Genomic DNA, 11,378 nt, shown 5'->3' with positions numbered 1-11,378 from the left:
CTTAATAGGTAGACAAGATTGAAAACCTAATTTAGGAGTATGAGCCTGTAACAATAAGTGAGTCTTGGGCAATCCCAGCAGCCATACTTCAATCATTCATATACTGCCGAGTGTTCAAACTGTGTTCAAATAAGGCAAACGCCGAGTGTAACCAATCCAGCCATTCTGTACCTCACTCCCCATTTCTATATGTCATTTCCCTTTTTTTGTCTATAAATCCTCTTCCATCACATGGCTGCGCTGGAGTCTCTGTGAATCTGCTGTGATTCTGGGGACTGCCCGATACGCAAGTTTTTTCATTGCTCAATTAAATTTAAACTTAATTCAGCTGAAGTTTTTCTTTTATCAACCCTCATGACCCAAAGACCCCATCTCAAAATACCATCACATAAGGCTTCAACATATACATTTTCGGGATAACAATTCAGTCATTAGTGGGAGAAATGAAGGGTTTTAACTTCTCTTTCTGAATGTGTGGCATCTGATGAGAAAGAACGTTCTATCCCCTTCCCACGCTTTGTACTGCACATGGCGGGATACAGTGGCACACCTAAAACAGCAGGCTCAAGTCTAAAGACTGTGGGATTAAAAAACAAAGTTGATTTCTGACCCTAGAAAACTAAGAGAAGGTGAGATAAGATAGGGAAGAATGACAACCTACAGAGATGCTGGAAACCTTTCCTGTTTTGAAGCAAAGGTGATTGTCTTTTTCCTGCACTAGTTTATGCATTTAAATATAATCCTCAGAAGTGAAGTTTTCATTTGGCCTGATGTTTTTAGAGACTTTTTCCCCTGAGTGGGTGGTATGGATAAAAATTTTTCCCATGTATATTTAAAGGAAACTAGTTACCACTCCTTAACTAGCCCACAGACTTGGAGAATGATTCACATGTTGATGGTAGGTATTATTGAGGAAAAATAATTCTAATGATCATCCCTTAGTGGAATGGCCCTGTGTGTATGATTAACAAAGGTGTCTGTGTTCATGCTTTTATTTTATAACAATCCCGGAAGTTAATTAAAAGAATTATTCTAATTCTCATTTTATAGCTAAAAATTTGAGATATTTAATGTCTGAACTATGTCAAAGATAGTGAACAGTGACTATGTCTGCCCTCATCATTGTCACTATGCTGGACTATGCTGAAGCAGAAATTTTGATGCCTCTACAGACAGCTCTCGATTATTTGCTATAATGGGAAACAGGCCCAATGCAATTGATTGGAAGTCCACTCCCCATCACCAGCTCTCAGTTGAGCTTCCTCTGCAGGCCCAAACACTACCTTGATTTAAGGCTACATTGACTTAACACACCTTTCTCCTTCCATTCCTTTATCTTGGTTTTTAGATCCTCTGTAGTGATGCTAACATGGATTTAAACACATGCAATTTAGGGATGAGAATCAAGGAGACCAGAAAAAGCTACAAACTGGCAAATGAATAATGGAAAACTTAGTGAGTGTTTAGTGTTATGTTAAGGGAAGCCAAGTCCTGTGCTGAACAAGGCAAGTCCTATGCTGAGCCAAGTCCTGTGTTGAGGGATAGGGGCTGCCATCTCCATATTTGCAAGGTAGGATACATACTGTATAGTTTTTTCCAGTCCAACATCCTTTTCCTTTTTTCTGTTGTGGCTGCCACCTTAATACAATGTCAAGGTAGTTGGGAAGAAAGTTGGGGGACTCTGGAAATTGACTATTATTGTTATGCTGTTACCTGTTAGATTTTGAAAGGTCATATATTTTTCTGTGTGAGGCACTAGCTCTGTTGGTTCTGCTAATATGAAGGGAGTGCGGTGCTGACCTAGGTCAGGAGAGGGCCTCTGGGAGAGGGAAGAAGGTGGAAACAAGGTCAGCCTAAGCTGGAGAGGGCTACAAAACCACAGGGAATTTGCCTACTCCTTAGAACTGCACAGGAGGGTAGAATGATGTTGCACATTTTTTCAGACATTCATTCATTTATTCAAGAAATTGTGGTGTGCAGGGGCCTTTGAAAACAGTATGCTGAGAATAGATAGGGCTCAAGGACAGTATCTCCAACTGAACTTTTAATGAACTCCCGTAGGCGCCAAGAAGGCGGGTAGATAAGAAAGAATATAGAAACAAGGTACTGAGTAGAAGGTTACATGTGGGAAAAGAAAGTTTGTTTTGCATTGCATTCTTTCTGCTGACCTGAGGTTTATGGAGTATAAATAAAGTGAGGCGGAGGCTCTGAGTGCGGCCGCCATGTTCTCTGTGTGTCTTTGTCTTTGTGTGTGTTCTTTCATTCTCCACCACCCCCGGTGCGGCCCCCAACAAGTGGCGCAGCGAGCAGGGTCAGCACGGGTGAGTAGGGGAGAACAAGAAGGGGAACCCCCTAGGAGCAGGTAAGGCTCAGATATTGTTAAGGGGAACCTTCTTAAGCTTTCACTATGGGAATTCCATCTCTCTGGCCTCAGAGCATTTATGGCTCTTTCAAGGATTGTTGCTGTCTATGGGAGTAGAAGTGAAAGAAAAAGACTTTGAAGCGATTGTTTGCCCATGTTGAATAACATTGTTACTGGTTTCAGTATCAGACTAAAGTGCAGCTGAATCGGAAAAAATGGTTACAGGTAGTAAAAGCTTTGCTTAGAGCTCTCTAGTTAGGGGATATTATGCCTCTAAAATTGTGGACCTTGTGTAACTATCACTCAGACATTAGAGTTACTTGAGACTGATTCGGAGTGTGGTAATGTAGCCACAGGAGGAAAGGTATCTGAGGATTTGGAAAAATAAAATAAAATAAAATAAATCTGAAATGGAGCCCATTTGTGCCAGGGTAGCAAAAGGGGGAGAAGAGAAAAAGCCAGCTCTTCCTTCTTCTAAGGGAAATTCTGACATGCAGTGTATTATGGAAATGCTTCAACAAATATTACAGATACATTCTTCTAATTCACCTTTGTGAGCTTTCCCTGTTTCTTTTCCTTCTGCCCTGTTAAAAGAGAATTTTCCAGTGCCTCCAACCCCCGGGCTTCCTTATCTTTACCTTTGTTTGGCAAAGTTTTCTCAGTGCCCCCAACAGGCTGAGACGGCTGAGGGGGCTGAGGGGCTGAGGCGCTGAGGGGTGGGCAGCCTGGCGGGTCCCTGCCACAGGGTCGACCGCACTTCACGTGGCCGAATCCCCCGGGCTGCTTTCTCTCCAGCTGCTCAGCCACTTGTTTTCTTACCATGAACCTCGGGCTCCTGCTCGGCGTCCTTTCTTGCTCTGTCTCTGTTTTTGCTGCATTCTATCGGCAAGTCTTTAATTTAGGATATTTCACTGATATAACTGAGGATGAACTGTGTTTTGCAGCATTTTATTTTATTACGCGCTTTCTCCTAGATTTTGGTATCCTTTTTATGCTGACTTGATTAAACATTTTGGAAACTTTCCGGGAACTGATAAAATAGCTTTGATATGATCTTTTTCTTGAGGTCATAAAATAATTTACTTTGAAATGTCTCAGCCTAACAACTTTTGGGCTTTTGTTGTTTTGTGCAGAGGTGGGAAGGCTCCTTTGCATTTTTGGTATAACTTCTGTGTTAATGATTTTGTTGTTTGCTTCGCACAAAATCACTTAGTGATCCGTGTTTTCCAGCTTAGAGTTAACATGTATCATTTTGTGAATTAAAAAAATGTCTCGTAAAAAAAAAAAAAAAAAAAAAAAAAAAAATTTTAAGGAGCTGGATCTGTTTCCAATTATTTGTGCTTCTTTTGCTCCTAATGCTTAGTTTTCAAATGGTGGCAATAATGTCCAATTTAATGCCTTACAAATTAAATTTTTAAAAAAGAAATGAAAGCTACCATTTCTAACTATGAACCCCTATCCTTGGTCTTCTTGATATTTTTTCATCAGAAAATTTGATAATTTCTATAGACTGGAAGACTTTGGGGAAGGCTTTTCTTGATCATTCTCAGTGGTTACAATTGCACAGCTGGTAAATGAACAAGGCGCATGTACAGGCTAGAAAAAATGTTATGTGTGATCCCCCAGGAGCCACTGAGGAACAACTCACAGGCACGGGCCAATATGCTACTTTTAATGCTCAGGCTGGTCTAGAAGATGTTGCCCTTACTTAAATCAAGACTTTGTTTTTAAGGGCCTAAAATAAGGTAGAGATAACAGGAAAATCTTCCCTTTCCTCTGTGAAGATTTTACAGGGCACAAATGAACAATATTCAGATTTCGTAGCCCGTCTTCAGGATGCTGTCTTGAAAATTGTGGGTGCTGACCTTGCTTCAAAAATTTTGTTACAAACGTTGTCTTTTAAAAATGCTTATGCTGACTGTCAAAAATTGTTAAAATCATTAAAGGCCAATGGGGCCAATTTAGATAAATATATTAAAACTTGTGTTAGTGTTGGAGGGGCCCCAACAATTTATGTCACCAGGTCTGAAAGTGTAGTTGGTTTATCAGTCTTTACAAATGAGAAATATAAGAAAGGAAAAGAATGCACAAACTAACTAGGTTTCTTGTAATAAATTACTAAACTAGTCCAAGGACCAAAAAATACAAGATCAGCATGACTCTGAAGGATGTGAGATTATGGTTCTGCACTTGTTACATTAAAGAGCTAAAATTAATAGACGTAATATTAACAATAATAACAGTAATAATAGCCATAGTATACTGAGTACTTACTATGTGTCTACTACTGTGAAAAAATCTTCACTTGCATTTAGTTCTTCCAACATCCCTTTAAGACTGACAAATTTTATAATTATTACCATTTTGTAGACAGGAAAACAGAGTTAAGACAGTTTTATAAATGTATTCAAGGTCATATAGCTATTATATTTTGAAAATATGACTTTTTGTTCCCAGAGCTTACATGCTTAACCCTTTCCTCTAGACTGCTCTATAAAGTACAAAAATGGTAGTCACCCTCCTTGGAATAATCGGAGGAAAGAAAAATCAATAACTAAGTAAAAGTTGTATCTCAGCACCAGATCCATTCCCAATTTCAAGTATCCATTTAGCCTTGGATAGCATCATTGTGTTTTGAAAACCAAAATCCGTTGAGTATTTTGTGGTCCACCATCTTTTACAAAGCAGATACTCTATTGAATAGTAAACTACGAACTGAATTTCTGTACCTGTAATCACCTTATTTGTTTACAAATATTTGTTATTGACTAAATCTGCATACAATACCCAGTGAGCAATGGCCTACAACATCAAGGAATAAATTCAAGTCCTCCTTAAGGATCCCACACCTTACCCCAGTTTCTCAGCTTTATGTGGCAACTAAGCAGAGCGCTGCTGCTGACTTAGTTATTACTCAGCCTTATACTTTGTCTCCTAATAGAGGAGTATATAAATTAGATATTAGAGAGTGTGGCCCTTTGCCAAAAGGACATAATGTTACTAATAAAAGTCTTATTATGGTTTAAGTCTCACAATTTATATGCCTAGAGGCAGGGGAATGTATTCTCAATAGGGAGGGTTTGGTAGCACAGAAAAAACTGTTTTTTGGGAAACTTTAGTTTCTAATCAAAAGCCCTTATGTTCATTGCACATTAATGAAATAGTTTTTAAAGGGTTAATTGATACGGTGGTAAATATGTCTATTATTTGTTTAAATTAGAGGCCTATACAATAGGAAAAAAGACAAGTTGCAGTTATACTCACTGGCTTGGGTGCTGCTTCTGTGGTTTATCAAGACGTAGAACCTTTAACCTGTGTCGGTCCTAAAGGTTAACAAGGTCAAGTTTTTTTTTTATTTTTATATTGTTCCTATCAATATTAATTTTTGGGAACAAGATCTTTCACAACAATTTGCTGCTTTTTTAAACATTCCTCATATTTCCTCAGCTGCCAAAAATATGATGTTCAAAATGGGCTACAATCCTTTAAACTCATAGCCACCACTCCTATTTATGTGAAACAGTGACCATTATTTAAAGAAATACTTAGGACTCTAAAAGAGTAAGTCAAAAAACAAATGGCCGAGAGGAATATAAAGCCACGTATTTCTGCATGGAATTCCCGTCTTTGTCTTGTCTTAAAACTATAAATGTTTACATTAAACCTAGGGAAAGTTTACAGCCTGGTCTTCCTAATCCTGCCCTTATCCCACAAAGTTAAAAATTAATGGTCATAGATCTCAAAAATTGTTTTTTCTTTATTCAGTTACAACATCTTTTTTCTATTCTAGAAGGAGACAGTCACTTGGACAGCTCACGTCATTTAACTCCTTTGGCTTTACAGGAACTCCAGCTTGTCGAAGAGCAACTTCAAAAGGCTCATTTACATTATATCCTTCCCGATGTTCCCCTTTCCCTTTGTTTATTTCATACTTTACATTCTCCTACAGGAATGATTCATCAGGCCAATCAGCCGCTAAAATGGATCTTTTTGTCCAATAAAACATCTAAACACTTGGCTACTTATATCAATCGTTTAGCTGAACTGATCATCAAAGGACGGCATCACTGTCGACAACTTTGGGGAGGAGATCCTTCCTTAATTATCTCTCAATTCACTCATAGTCAGATCATTTATCTTCTTGCAACTTCTGATTCTTGGCAAGAAGCTTCATCAATCTTGAGTTACAGTTTATCCTTATCCCTCGGTGCAACAGGGAGAATTGTTTACTATTCTCATGGTCTTACTTAATTTCCCTACTACTGGTTGAAATATTGTTAGTGATTCTCAATATGCCGTTTATGTTACTTCTTATATTTCTCAGGCCACTTTACCGCTTTGTGCTACTTCTTCTCTTCAAAAACTCTTTTCCTTGTTATTTTCTACTTTGAGCCAACGTCGAGCTCCTTTATTCATCACTCATCTTTGTTCTCATTCTCAACTGCCTGGACCATTAGTTCATGGAAATACTCAGATTGATTCACTTCTAATTGGCCACTTGCAGGCTGCAGAACAAGAACATGCTCTACATCACACTAATAGTTCTGGCCTTCAACGACGGTTTCATTTAACTCATAAATAAGCTTGTTCTCTTATTCGAGCTTGTCCTTTCTGTGCTCCTTTGAGCATTCCATCCTTCCATCCTGGAGTTAACCTGAGAGGTACTCAAGTTAATCAAATTTGACAAATGGATGTTATACATATTCCTTCTTTTGGACGATTAAAGTATGTTCATCATACCATTAATACTTTTTCTCATTTTCAATGGGCCACTCCGTTGCCATCTGAGAAAGCTGATTCTGTTATTACACATCTCTTAGCTTGTTTTGCCATTATGGGCATTCCTTTTATACTTAAAACTGATAATGCCCCTGCCTATGTCTCTCATAAATTACAAGTTTTCTTACAGCAATACAATATTCGACATATCACCGGGATCCCGGGCAACAGTCAAGGTCAAGCCATCATTGAGCGCGCAAATTTAACTTTAAAAACTCAACTATTAAAACAAAAAGGGGGAAATGAGCCCCCCCAAAAAACCACATTTTTTTGAAGGTTAACCTTTCTACCTTAATTTTTTTGATTTTGAAGGTTCTTTTTACTTTAATTATTTTTTGAATCAATGGAGACAATTGCAAGACTCCGCTGTCGTAACTCATCTTTCCTCACCTCTCTCGGTGATAGTCCCCGCTGACAATTTAAAGATTTGGTATCCTAATAAAGAAGGTAAGTATGTTCAAGGGCAAGTTCTAAAACAGGAATGGGGCTATGCTCTTGTCCTTACAGGGAGCGGACCTGAGTGGTTTCCTACAAGATGATTGAAACCCTGTTGAAAAGAAAACTGGATTCAGCATGCATTTCTTCCTTTGTTGGATGTGCCTCGGTGGGGGACTTATTTCCCTTAGTGAGGCTTTGTATGAATATTGCACTTATATTCCCTTTCCACCCTTGTATCAGGGAGTCGCCTGGGGAGAGGCGGAAATTAAGGTTTTCACCAATGACACTACTTGAATGCCGTCCCCCTATATAGACAAGGACAATATAGAACGGGAAACGGAAATTATAAACAACACATACCAATTTGGAGTGGAAGAACTTCCAATATGCATGGGAAATAGTTCTCATTGTCTCCGAAAATCGTATGAAGCCTGGGTTGTTCGCTATAATCATAGTTATGTGGCTGCTAATACTGTTATTATAATCATACTGTATATAGTAATGAAACTATTCCTAGTTCTTTACCTTTTTGTCCTATTCCAGAGGTTTCTCCTAATATTGAGGTGCTGGAGTAGCAACTATGTCGGGGAAATAAAACCCGGATTTTATTAGAATACAATGGGATGCAAATAACTGATTGAAGTGTGCACGGTGATTTTCAAATAAAATTTAGTCACATACCTTTGAAATGGCACCGGGTAAATAAAAGTATTGCTGCTAACAATAATGAAACCTTGGTATGGTGTGAAGGAGGCCTAAGTACAGAGTCATCTTTGGAAGTTGTTAGCTGCAGGCGATGCCATTAGCACTTTTGTGGGGAATATGTCTCTTAATCTTTCTAACCCAACTAATTCCTTTCATATTCAGTTATATCGGAATACCTCTCGATATATTATTGCTTGTGTCCGTAAGCCCTACCTATTATTAGCAGGGAATTTGATATGGGATAATAATACGGGAATTGTTAATTATACAAATACGTGTACATTTTTGTCTTGCCTCAATCATTCTTGGTGGCACAACTTTGCTGGGGATATTTATATCCTCAGGGCTCGTAAGGAAATTTGGCTACCTGTTAATCTTACGCGACCGTGGGGGGCATCACCTCTTGAAACTTATATTTGGACTTCTCTTCAGCGAACCCTCCGTGCCCTTGGACTTATAATTGCCTCGGTGATGAGTCTTGTTGCCATTGCCTCCACTGCGGCTGTAGCAGGGCTCGCTCTTCATCAAAGCATACAAAATGCTGAATTTGTGCAGCAATGGCATGAACAATCTCACCGGTTATGGCTTCAACAATGAAACATTGATTCTCAACTTGCTGAAAGATTGGACAACATGGAGCAAGCGTTGACATGGCTTGGAGATCAGCTCACTGTACTCAGTACTCGGGTAACATTACAATGTGATTGGAATTCCACTCAATTTTGTGTAATGCCTGTGCCTTTTAACATCTCTCAAAATTGGACTGTAATCCGAAAATTATTAATTGGCCATAAAAATATTAGTTTGGACATTCAAGAGCTCACTCAGAACATTTCCGAAGCATTTCGACAACAATTACATGTGCTGTCTGGAACTGTAACCTTGCAGGAGCTGGGGCAGCGCCTTGCTGCCTTTAACCCATGGACTCAGATAAAAACATGGATTTCTACAATCTCTGGAAGTATATTGCTTTGGGCACTTGGTTTGTGTCTACTTCTTTTGGTGATTCGATGCTCCCTCCGTTGCCACCAAAAACAAAAGAAAACACAGGAACAAATATGGGCTACCTTTTTAGGATTGAGGCAAAACAAAATTAAAAGGGGGGAAATGCAGGGGCCTTTGAAAACAGTATGCTGAGAATAGATAGGGCTCAAGGACAGTATCTCCAACTGAACTTTTAATGAACTCCCGTAGGCGCCAAGAAGGCGGGTAGATAAGAAAGAATATAGAAACAAGGTACTGAGTAGAAGGTTACATGTGGGAAAAGAAAGTTTGTTTTGCATTGCATTCTTTCTGCTGACCTGAGGTTTATGGAGTATAAATAAAGTGAGGCGGAGGCTCTGAGTGCGGCCGCCATGTTCTCTGTGTGTCTTTGTCTTTGTGTGTGTTCTTTCATTCTCCACCACCCCCGGTGCGGCCCCCAACAGTGGTGAGAGTGTATTATGGGCAGGACATGAAGGGTAGAACATTCTCATCTAATACAATCTGGGGAGGAGAGTCATGTATTTGAAAAACAAACAAAAAACCTCTTACATCACCAAGCAGAGTGACAGCTGAGGTGTTTACATTTAGAGCACGCAAACTCTTTTCAGATGGGACACAGGGATTTGGGAGCTTCAGGGAAGAACCAGTGACTTAATGGCTTTCTCATTACCATTGCAACCTGATCTAACTCAGTCTAGTCACATTCCAAACCTAAAGTTCTTTTGGGGATGATAAAAACAGATGCCAAAGAAACCATGAGGTGGATGGGGCCTAAGGCTTTTCCAAAAGCTGACTATTGTGTGATGTGGAAGTGAGACCAAATCCTGCCACATGGACAGTTATTTATGGAACAGAACATACATCAGCAAGCACTCATCAGTTTACATCCTGTTCTGTGAAGTCAGTAAAGTCCTGGACCACTCAGAAAATCAGAATCTTCCCAATCAGGGGCTGGGCACAGGACCGTTTAGGGATGAGAACTAAAGCACCATTCCTAAGGGTGCAGGTGACCGCATAACTGGGCTCTTACATCCTATGCAAGCAATAAAGAGATATGTCTCTAAGGATTTCGGCCAATCCATATATTTTAAATACCTGTAATTTTTATCAGTTAAAGCCCATTTTTAGCATTTATCATTGCTAGTTAGCAAGTCACTGTTTTCATAATAAAAGCCTATTTCTGACATTCTCTTTGCTAATTAATAAGGTCTTGGGCACTGATTGCTGGATGGATTGCTGAAGCACACGCAGTTGTCTCCTCTAAAGGGTGGTGTTTCTGATGTATTGCCAGCTGGCCGTATTGAAAGTGTGCGACTTCTGTTAGGGCAGTTGAATGCTTACAGGGTTGATGTTTATACTAGTTGTCAATTTCATAATGTCACACTGTCTATGCTGGGAACTATTTTAAAGTGACACCATGAGTAATATTGGCACCTTTTATTGAATATTTTCCTGTTGAGTTGTCTGTTGGTACTAGTCTCTGCCTTTTCTGTCACTTTTCTGGAAATTACTTCACCACTCCAATCCGTGATAATTAATATCTATGACCCTGCCCTCCCTAGTCAGCAATGAACATGACCCAAATGTGGCCAATTAGCCTCTTGTCCCGTAAAATAGGAATTGGGGCTCAGAGGGAGAGCCAGTTACTTTTTGACTATCTGGACCCACCACCACATCAGTTCCAAAGCACCCCAGTGGGCTACTCCCCAACAATAACCTTGCAGAGCAGGATGAGTTACAGGTCCATTCCTGCAAGATACGGGACTCTTCAACCCAGAAACTTTGGTTCTAAGGTGTCTTGTGGGCCTGCCTGGGATGTTCTCCAGCTGAGCTGCAGTCCAAGGTTCTTCCTTGCCCAACCCTGCTTCCTTCCCTCTCTCCTCCACAGGAGTCCGACCTGCACCATGATCTGCAGGCTCTTTTCGTCTTCCCCAGCTCCTTCCCCTACTCCCTTTATGGTTAGTTCCTCCGATTAAACTCTTATACAACTAATCCCATCTTGGCATCTCTATCAGGAGGAATTGAACTAACACAGAGGCTCTAGTCTCTTCCTGAGGCCTCATGATAATCCTCCTCTTGGGCTTTATGAGCTGTGTAGCCTAATTTTACA

At 39.8% G+C, this 11,378-nt stretch overlaps 1 long non-coding RNA gene across 1 annotated transcript; it reads left to right on the top strand.

The window, feature by feature from the left end:
- The first annotated feature begins 1,977 nt into the window (after positions 1-1,977).
- Positions 1,978-9,030, top strand: LOC140709657 (uncharacterized). Its single transcript, XR_012090339.1, has 2 exons — positions 1,978-2,362; positions 7,649-9,030. It is a non-coding gene; the product is annotated as an uncharacterized lncRNA (long non-coding RNA).
- The last annotated feature ends 2,348 nt before the right edge of the window (positions 9,031-11,378 follow it).

This window comes from Chlorocebus sabaeus, chromosome 21 (genome assembly GCF_047675955.1).
Source record: "Chlorocebus sabaeus isolate Y175 chromosome 21, mChlSab1.0.hap1, whole genome shotgun sequence".
In the NCBI taxonomy this organism is placed as follows: Eukaryota; Metazoa; Chordata; class Mammalia; order Primates; family Cercopithecidae; genus Chlorocebus; species Chlorocebus sabaeus.
Note: the sequence above shows the minus strand (reverse complement) of the source record. Positions and strands in the feature narration are given on the sequence as shown.